This window comes from Bidens hawaiensis, unplaced genomic scaffold (assembly GCF_021521415.1).
Source record: "Bidens hawaiensis isolate Kalapana, Puna unplaced genomic scaffold, B.hawaiensis_p1.1 tig00050658_1, whole genome shotgun sequence".
Lineage (NCBI taxonomy): Eukaryota > Viridiplantae > Streptophyta > Magnoliopsida > Asterales > Asteraceae > Bidens > Bidens hawaiensis.
In genome coordinates this window covers 69,307-79,037 of record NW_027506166.1, presented here as the reverse complement: position 1 = coordinate 79,037, position 9,731 = coordinate 69,307, and positions in this window count along the sequence as shown.

The following is a 9,731-nucleotide window of genomic DNA, read 5'->3' as shown; positions in this document are numbered from 1 at the left end:
TACTTTAGGAAATTTCGTCCCGAAATTAAGATGAAAACGACGATGCAAACAAATGTGGATACTTCTCTTTCATTGTGTCTTCTCGTTCCCAAGTAAACTTCGCGCCATGCCGTGATTCCCAACGAACTTTTACTAACCGAATACGACTACGCTTGGTTTTCTTCTCGTTGCGATCCATAATCTCAACGGGTCGTTCAACCATAATCATAGACTCATCAACATGAACTTCATCGAGGGGTATATGAATATTTCCCTCGGCTAGGCACTTTTTGAGATTCGAAACATGAAATGTCGGATGAACACCGGCAAGTTCTTGCGGTAGTTCAAGTCGATACGCTACTTTCCCAACACGCTCAAGAATTTTAAAAGGACCAATGAAACGAGGAGCTAGTTTACCCTTCTTTCCAAAACGGACTACCCCCTTCCAAGGAGATACTTTTAGAAGGACAAGATCGTCAACATTAAATACGATCGGTTTTCGCCGTTTGTCGGCGTAACTCTTTTGACGATTTCTAGCGGTTAGGAGATTTTTACGGATTTGATCAATGACGTCGGTGGCTTCTTGGACCATTTCGGGTCCCGTGATTTGAGCTTCACCGATTTTGTTCCAACAAATCGGGGAACGACATTTACGACCATAAAGAGCTTAAAAAGGAGCCACATCAATGCTAGAGTGGTAGCTATTGTTGTAGGAGAATTCGATGAACGGAAGATGAGAATCCCAATTCCCACCGAAATCAAGAACACATGCTCGTAGCATATCCTCGAGTGTTTGGATTGTACGTTCGGATTGACCGTCCGTTTGAGGATGATAAGCGGTGCTAAGATCGAGACGTGTTCCCAAAGCTTCTTGAAGTAAACGCCAAAAATGAGAGGTAAAACGGGCATCGCGGTCGGAGATGATAGACAATGGCAAACCGTGTCGGCACACGATTTCCCGAACATAGATTTGAGCAAGCTGCTCGACAGAATACTTCTCGCGGATCGGAATGAAATGAGCAGATTTGGTTAATCGATCGATGATCACCCAAATGCTATCGTTGCCTTTTTGGGTTTTGGGTAATTTGGTGATAAAGTCCATAGCAATGTCTTCCCATTTCCAAACGGGAATCGGTGGTTGCTCGAGTAGACCAAAAGGTCTTTGATGTTCGGCTTTGACTTTCGATCAAGTAAGACATTTAGATACAAACAACGCTACGTCCTTTTTCATACCCGGCCACCAAAAGGTAGCACGAAGATCGAAGTACATCTTATCCGCACCGGGATGAACGGAATAGTGCGAATTATGAGCTTCGTCGAGAATACAAGTACGAAGGTCATCGCGATCGGGAACCCACAAACGATTGAGAAAATACAAAAGACCATCGGGTTTGGTTTCGAGTTGAAGTTCGGCTCCACATGACATTTCGTCATACATGTTACCTTCTTCAACGGAGGTGCGTTGAGCTTGAAAGATACGAATTTGAAGATCGGTTTGAACAATGACGCTTAGAAGCAGAACGGATTTAATATTAACCTTTCGACTTAGGGCGTCGGCGACAACATTCGCTTTACCGGGGTGGTAGCGAATCTCGCAGTCGTAATCACTAAGTAATTCGGCCCATCGTCGTTGTCTCATGTTGAGATCTTTTTGGTCAAAAATGTGTTGAAGGCTTTTATGATCGGTAAAAACCACACATTTTGTTCCATAAAGATAATGTCTCCATATTTTGAGAGCGAAAACGACGGCACCAAGTTCGAGATCGTGAGTCGTATAGTTCTTCTCGTTGACCTTAAGTTGCCTTGATGCGTATGCGATGACTTGACCTCGTTGCATGAGAACACAACCAAGTCCTTGATGGGATGCATCACAAAATGCAACAAAATCGTCATTTCCATCGGGAAGAGTTAGAATAGGAGCATTGCAAAGCATGTCCTTGAGAGTACAAAAGGCTTCCTCTTTCTTCGAACCCCAATCGAAGGGTTGTCCCTTATGGGTGAGAGAGGTAAGAGGCAAAGAGATCTTGGAAAAATTCCGAATGAAACGCCGATAATATCCGGCCAAACCGAGGAAGGATCGAATTTCCGTGGGAGTCGTTGGAGTTTTCCAATCCTTAACAGCCTCAATTTTAGTGGGATCAACATGAATACCTTTTTCGTTTACGATATGTCCCAAAAATTGAACTTCCTCGAGCCAAAATTCACATTTGGAGAATTTGGCATAGAGTTGTTCATTTCTAAGGAGCTCGAGAATGGAACGCAAATGATGTTCATGTTCGGCTTTGGATTTAGAGAAGATAAGGATGTCATCAATAAAGACAATAACGAATTTATCAAGGAATGGTTTACAAACGCGGTTCATGAGGTCCATAAACACCGCGGGTGCATTTGTTAACTCGAAGGGCATAACCAAAAATTCGAAATGTCCATATCGAGTACGGAAAGCGGTTTTTGGAATGTCTTCTTCGCGAACACGCAATTGATGATAACCCGATCGAAGATCAATTTTGGAGAAACAAGTTGCGCCTTGAAGTTGGTCGAATAAGTCGTCGATACGTGGCAATGGATAACGATTTTTAATAGTAAGTTTGTTGAGTTCTCGATAATCGATGCACATACGAAACGAACCATCCTTCTTTTTCACGAAGAGAACAGGAGCGCCCCAAGGAGAAGAGCTTGGACGAATGAAGCCTTTATCGGAAAGTTCTTCGAGTTGGTTTGATAGTTCTTGCATTTCCGACAGGGCTAGACGATAAGGAGCCTTGGCCACGGGCATCGCGCCGGGCACAAGATCGATTTGGAATTCAATCGGACGAATGAGAGGAAGACCGGTAACATCATCGGGAAAGACATCAAGGAAATCACGAACAATAGGAATATCTTGGATCTTCCTTTCCTTTTTGTCTTTTGTCACCGAGAGAGCTAAAAACGGAACGTACTTTTGGCGTAAGTACTTTTGCGATTGAGCACACGACATGAGATTTAGCCTTCGAGACGTTGTGTTTCCAAAGACCTTAAGAACCTTGCCGTTGACAAGAGGAATGCGAATGAATTTATCAAAACAAACGACTTCGGCACGGTGCAAAGACAACCAATCCATGCCTACTATGACATCGAAGCTACCCATTTGCATCGGGATGAGATCGATGGAGAATTTATGCTTAGAAAGAATAAGAGAGCAATCGCGGACGATGGAATTGATGGTAATAGAATTTCCATTGGCGACTTCAACAGAGAACGGTCGGGAAAGCTTAGTTCGAGGCATCGCAAGTTTCGACTCAAATTTCAAAGAAATAAAACTTCTATCGGCACCGGTATCAAATAAAACAGAAGCCAAATGATAGTTCACCAAAAACATACCGTTCACAACATCGTTTGCCACTTGAGCTTGATTTGCATTCATCATAAACGCCCGCCCTTGATTACCATGGTTGACTTGATGTGCTTGTTGTGGAGGTGGAGGTGGTGCTTGGATTGTTTGGATAGGTTGGATGAGTGGTGCATTGATTTGGGGAATTTGGGGTTGGTAAGTTTGAACTTGGTAAGCTTGTGTTTGGTAGTATGGTATGGTTACGGTTTGAGCTTGGTTGGCAAAAGCTAAACGTGGGCAATTTGGCGGAAATGGTTGGGATCACCACAATTAAAGCAAGCTCGGGGTTGTTGGGGTTGGTTTGATGGGTATGGTGCATAGCGGTTTTGGGCATTTTGGGGAAAGTTTCTTGGTTGGGTTGGTGGGTTAGGTTGGTTGGGTTGGTTTCGTTGGGTGGATCGGCATGTGTTGGAGAAGTGACCAAATCGGTTACAAATTGTACAATGGCGACACGGCGAGTTCGTTGGGTGGTGAAGTTAGCAAGTGTTACATAGTGGGGAGTTACCAATATAAGGTTTTCGGTTTTGGGGAAAAGTTTGGGCTTGTTGTGGTGGTTGAGGTTGGGTGACGGCAAAGTTTCGGTAATTAGTCTTGGGTTTCTTCTTGTTGTTGTTGTTGTGTCGGGAGGAGTTGGAGTAGTTTATAGCTTGTGGTGCGGGTTCAATCTTGGCTTGGGGAGCGGGCTCGGTTTTGGCTTTCTCGATTGTTTTCTTGAGGGTTAGGGTACCCTCCTTCACGTGATTTTCCGATAGCCAACCGGCTAACGTGATGGCTTCCTCAAGGTTCGCGGGTTTGCTACTCATGACTGAGTCCCGGATTTTCATCGGTAAACCCCCAATATATTTGTTAATTTCACGTTCGGTTGGGGTGACCAAGTGAGGTACAAGAACGCTTAGCTCGTGGAAACGGAGCGAGTAAGCGGCGTTATCACTACCTTCTTGTTTTAGGTCCCAAAATTCTACTTCAAGCTTTTGGAGCTCGTGTTTAGGACAGAATTTCTTCTTCATCAGCGCCTTGAGCTCGGCCCATGGAAGAGCTATGGCCACATCCGTACCTTGGAGGTGCATGACACTACCCCACCATGTTAGGGCGGTTCCCCTAAACATGCTTGAAGCGAAGTTTGTCTTTTTCGCTTCGGGGCATTCGCTGTGTAAAAACACATCCTCCACAGATTCGAACCACTGCAACAACGTAGTCGCACAGTTGGTTCCATAGAATTCGGACGGGTTGGCACTAGTAAATTGTTTAAGCAGGTAGGATGCGGGTTTGGGCTCAATAGGTGCAACAACGGGTGCGGGTTGGTTTGCTTGTATTTGGGTTATTAGTTCGGGAATCACAACGGCCATTTGCTTGGCGATGATGGCGGCCATACGTCGAGTGGAGTTCTTGCGCGGTTGGCGTCTTATCGGAGGCATGCTAAAAAATTATAAAGAAAATGGGATAAGTTTTTGGGTAAAAAGGAAATGAATATAAAGGTGTATAAAATAAAATAAGATTTCGATTTTTGATTTGTGAATCCTAGAGTTAGTATGGAGAAGATGTTAGTGTTAGATAAAATATAAAACTTTGTTTATAAATAACAAAACCGAAAACAATAGTAAATGGTTTTTTTTTTTTTTGAGAATTTAAAGCTTAAAAATTTGAGATTTTGAGATTTATAGAGTTGGAAAAATCGTGCATGAACCACCATGACTTGATATTCTAACACTAAAAAGTTTTATAAAACAACATATTGGAGTCTAAACATGTGTACGAACCACCGAAACTTTTTCATGTTTTCGACTCAAATAACGATAATAACCAAATAAATCGAGATACAACGTCATGTCAAAACACTAGTCCACGAAATCACCGTAGTTCTATTGTTTTAACACCGAAAATTAGGATGACGACCGGAACGCTCGCATTCGACTACTTAAAGCATTGACATTTATAACACGATTTATGGCCTAGAAAACGAGCATTATAACTCAACCATCCCAGGTAAGTAAATCACCTTCGATTCTTGGAATCTTTTTGTCAAATGGTCATTTTATAATTTCTCGTTTCCTATGATGGCTACAAACCCGAAATAAACGCAACCTTTAATGGATTTGAAACAACGGGATCCAAGTTAATCTTGTAATCCATAAAACACAATGAAAATCTACTTTTTGCGTTTTAAGGTAAGGATACCTTGGAAATACTATGAAAGTGTGTGTATGTGATCATTTAGGATATTGGTGAATTTTAAACAAGTTAATAAATAAACACGCGATATGAACAATTAGATAGAGTAAACACGTATGAACACACGTATATGACCCTAAGCATAACAATTCTAGGTCGTTACGTCTAACCACCTATCTTAATTGTCATGGATCTGATACCAATCTGTCACACCCCGACCAAAGGCGGCGGAACATGCCGGGGTGCAACGATTGCTCATAAGCGCATGACACTATTTAAAGCGACAATATTTAACAAACTCATTTCATTTCACATCATCGAAAATGTCACATAACCAAATATTCATAACTCAAACACAACAAAATATAACAAAATATAGCAAATCAAATATTGTTCAGTTTTGCTAATATCCTAACGGTATTTGTGACGTTTTCTTCACCGAACTCCATAATCAACCTAGATGCAAACCTGTAACATTTCATAAAATAAAGTTTATCAACACAAAGGTTGGTGAGCAATTCATAAGTTTGAACAATATATATATATAGTATGAAAAGCCACAAAACTAGTATACAAAACCATAAATAATAGCTATAAACTTGGATAAATAGTTATCGCTAACAAGTTAGCGACACCCAACTATAAGGGGTTGCCAAATAGTTTAGGATTTTATAGTTATCGTTAATTGCATTACGTTAACGACACCTTGCCATGAGGGGTTGCCAAATGGTCTAGGATTTATAGTTCCACCATCCAAAAGCGATAAACACATAGTCAAATAAGCATAGAACACCAAATCGAGCAATTATTCAAGTAAGGTATACAACAACGTTTGTGGTTTAAGACCCAAGTATAAAACATTTAGTTTAGATAAGTTGAAATGTCACCCCCAAAATAAAAGATAGAAAACGGGGTATGAAGTTACTCACATTCAAGTAATAAACTTGAAAGATTGATTATTTGGAGATTTGCCGGAACGACTAGTTTAACGTATGAAGCCTAAATAAAAGAAAGTCTTGGATTTAGAAAGGTTGTCTTGAAGATCTTTAAATAAAATAATTGTTGCAAAAACTAATCAATTAAAGTTCAAGGTTTAAAATGTAACTATTTAAGAATTTATAATAATAACCCTTTTAAAAAATGTAAGTTTGCTCAAAACCGGGTTAAAGTATCTAACCTTAATATTTACTTAACCAATGTTAAGTAATAAGGTGGGGAAAATGCTAAAATGCAAGTTCCATTAGGCTAAAGATACTAAAACGGGTTTTTAACGAGTGTTCGGGTTGTCGGTTCGGGTCTTGACAAATGGTCAAACCCAAAGTCAACTTTCTAAAATATTAATTGTTATGAGATAACTCATTAAAACATACTAACACTTAACCAAGTATGTAGATCTATTGTTTAGAACTAACAACGCACGTTAAGCGAGTGTTCGGTTTTGTCGGTCCAAGCTATGTTATGAGATCAAGTTGGATCCAACTATTCCAAGTACTTAAGAAAATAATTAAAATCAGTTTGTAAACTATTTTTTTAAAGAAATATACAAGTCTTGATAACTAAAAACACACTTGTGTGTCTTAAGCGAGTAAAAGTCGGTATAGTTCGGTCTCCATCTCACAAATAGTTCATAGATGGTTTCTACATGCCCAAATATCATAGAACTTGTATATTGGTTTATAAATGAAGAAAACTTAAATTTTACAACAAAAAAAGTTAACTACAAGTCTTTTAAGCAAAAGTTTCGGTTTAGTTCGGTTTCCATCTCCCAACGAGTTCATAGATGGATTCCATATGCTTAATATCAAAGTACTTGTAAAAATGATTTTTGAAACTCAAATCTAGCAATAAACATGTTTAAACAACTATTTTAACAAAACTAGTAAACAAAAGTTCGGTTTCCGGTTTGGACTAGTTTCGGTTAAACCGAGGTTAGTCTTATACAAACCCACACCATGGAACTTGTAAATAAGATGAACAAACTAAAGGGTTAGAAGTTAGTCATAAGTGATATGTATAATAAGTTATGTGTGTGTAAATATATGTCAAGAACACGAAGTCCTCCATGAAGCCTTGCCTTATGACATTCGAAACTTAACCAACCAAAGTCGGTGAAGTAACAAATAAAGGAAACAAGGGGTGTGTATTATATATATGTTGTACCACCATATTCAAGAGTTAGTAATGTTAGATGAACAAGTTAGAATGAAAGACTATAGTTAGTTTGACTTGAGAAGTCAAAACTTCAAGAATACATAAGAAATAACAACCTTGAATCTATGGAGTTTGAGAGAGTTTTTGGAGATGTAGCAAGAGTAAAATGAAGAAGATGGGTGTGTATATATAGGGAAGGAGTGAAGGGTTGGGTATAAAGATTCTTTTATGGTTTGCATAAAAATGGGTATGTTTAAATGGTTAAACAATGCATAATATAAAAAAAATATATTTTATATATTTTAAATGACAAGATCCAATAATTTATATATTTGAAATGTTCGGGTTACAAACGGGTCGGGTTTACATAACAAAAGTGACCCGAAATTGACGAATGTCACACTGAACCTTGTATCGCATTCATCGTTTGCTGCTGATGTGCTGCTAATAGTTAATTCAGCAAATCTTCCCTTGTTATGAGTACTTTTATCTTTTGTTTTGTAAATGCAGTGGCTTTGACTGTTAGGCAAACCTGCCAATAAAGTCTATTGTCGTTTTGTAAACTGCTTGGTTGAGTTGTGCGTGTGTCTCATATTATTAACACTCTGTATTTTGTTTTGTGAATGGAATGCTTTTGATCATTTAGGTGCTGTAACCCAATTACCCATATGCCACATAGAAAAAAACTCGGACGATGCAGGCCGAACTGTGTGTTTATATTAATCAAGTCGAGCCAAATCCTTAAGCTTATAAAAAATAAGAACAAATCTTTTGTTTTCTCTTTGAATGAGCACCAAGTGTTACACACATATTTCATGATGACTTATTCAATCATTTAACATAAGAGTTTCTTTGTAATGGACAAGGTGGCATATCAAGAATGATGGTAGTCGATTTCTTTATTAAATGTAACATCTATACCCTTTTCAATAGTTTCTGTCGACTTTGAAATGTCTTCCCACTTATGACGTGTATCATGTTTTTCTATAATTAAGAATCTTGACAAGAATACGGTTACCATACTGATTTGTTGAATCTTCATTCTACTAGATACTTAAGAAGTCTTTACCTATTTTCTTAGACTCCATGCTATGGGGCGCTGTGGAGGAGTTTTTGGGGGGCGCCGAGGGCGATGAACACCGCCAAGGGGCGCGGTTGGGGGGTGGGCGCGGTGAAAAGATCGTCAGAACGTCGGGCGACTTTGCTCTCTCAACCTCTCTCACACACATACATGTGTGTGTGTAGGGGCGCCAAACCACAGCGGGGCATTATTGGTTGGGCTTCGATGCCCCCGGTGCTTACATGGCGCTTGACGTGGCACGGTAGAGGGGCTTCGAAGCCCCTCACCATAGAGGACAGTCTTAAAGCATTGTTGTAACCCATTGACCTATAAATCCTTATACTAACCCGCTAGTGATGCCTCAGACTTTCTAACATTCGATATAGTCTTTGAGTTTAATTGAAGTGTTTAGCATTTATGATGCTCTTCAGCGACATGGTATCCACACTTTCAAGCAATGTTGCAAAAGTCGCTAGGCGGTCCCTAGGCGGCCGACCTCTTTGGAGGGAGTACTCGGACATGATAAAAAATATAGAGAAAAATAATTTTTGGGTAATATATATTTCAAATATCATAATTTTACTAATATTTATAACAAAATAAGTGAATATCAATATAAATAAGAGAAATACATTTTTAAAAACTAAATTATTCTAAAAAATGTTAATCATTAATTAAAAAAATGATATTCGCTCTTTAATATTATAGAAATACGAATTTTGTTGTATTTTTTAAGTGAAAATAGACCCAAGTTAACCGACGAGATGTGATTATGACTGATGTTAACCACCTTTGAACAATATTTAGTAACTAGGCGAAGTTAACAAAACTCCCCTCCTCACCATACCCTGTAGCGAGTACTCATAGAGTACTCGGCCTTGTAAACCTACTTTTACAACATTGCTTTCAAGGATGACAAGAAACTCAAAACAGGAGAGGACATCGGTGACCAGCTTTTGAAATCTGTTGAAGGTTCAAAGTTGTTCATCATAGTTTTCGTAA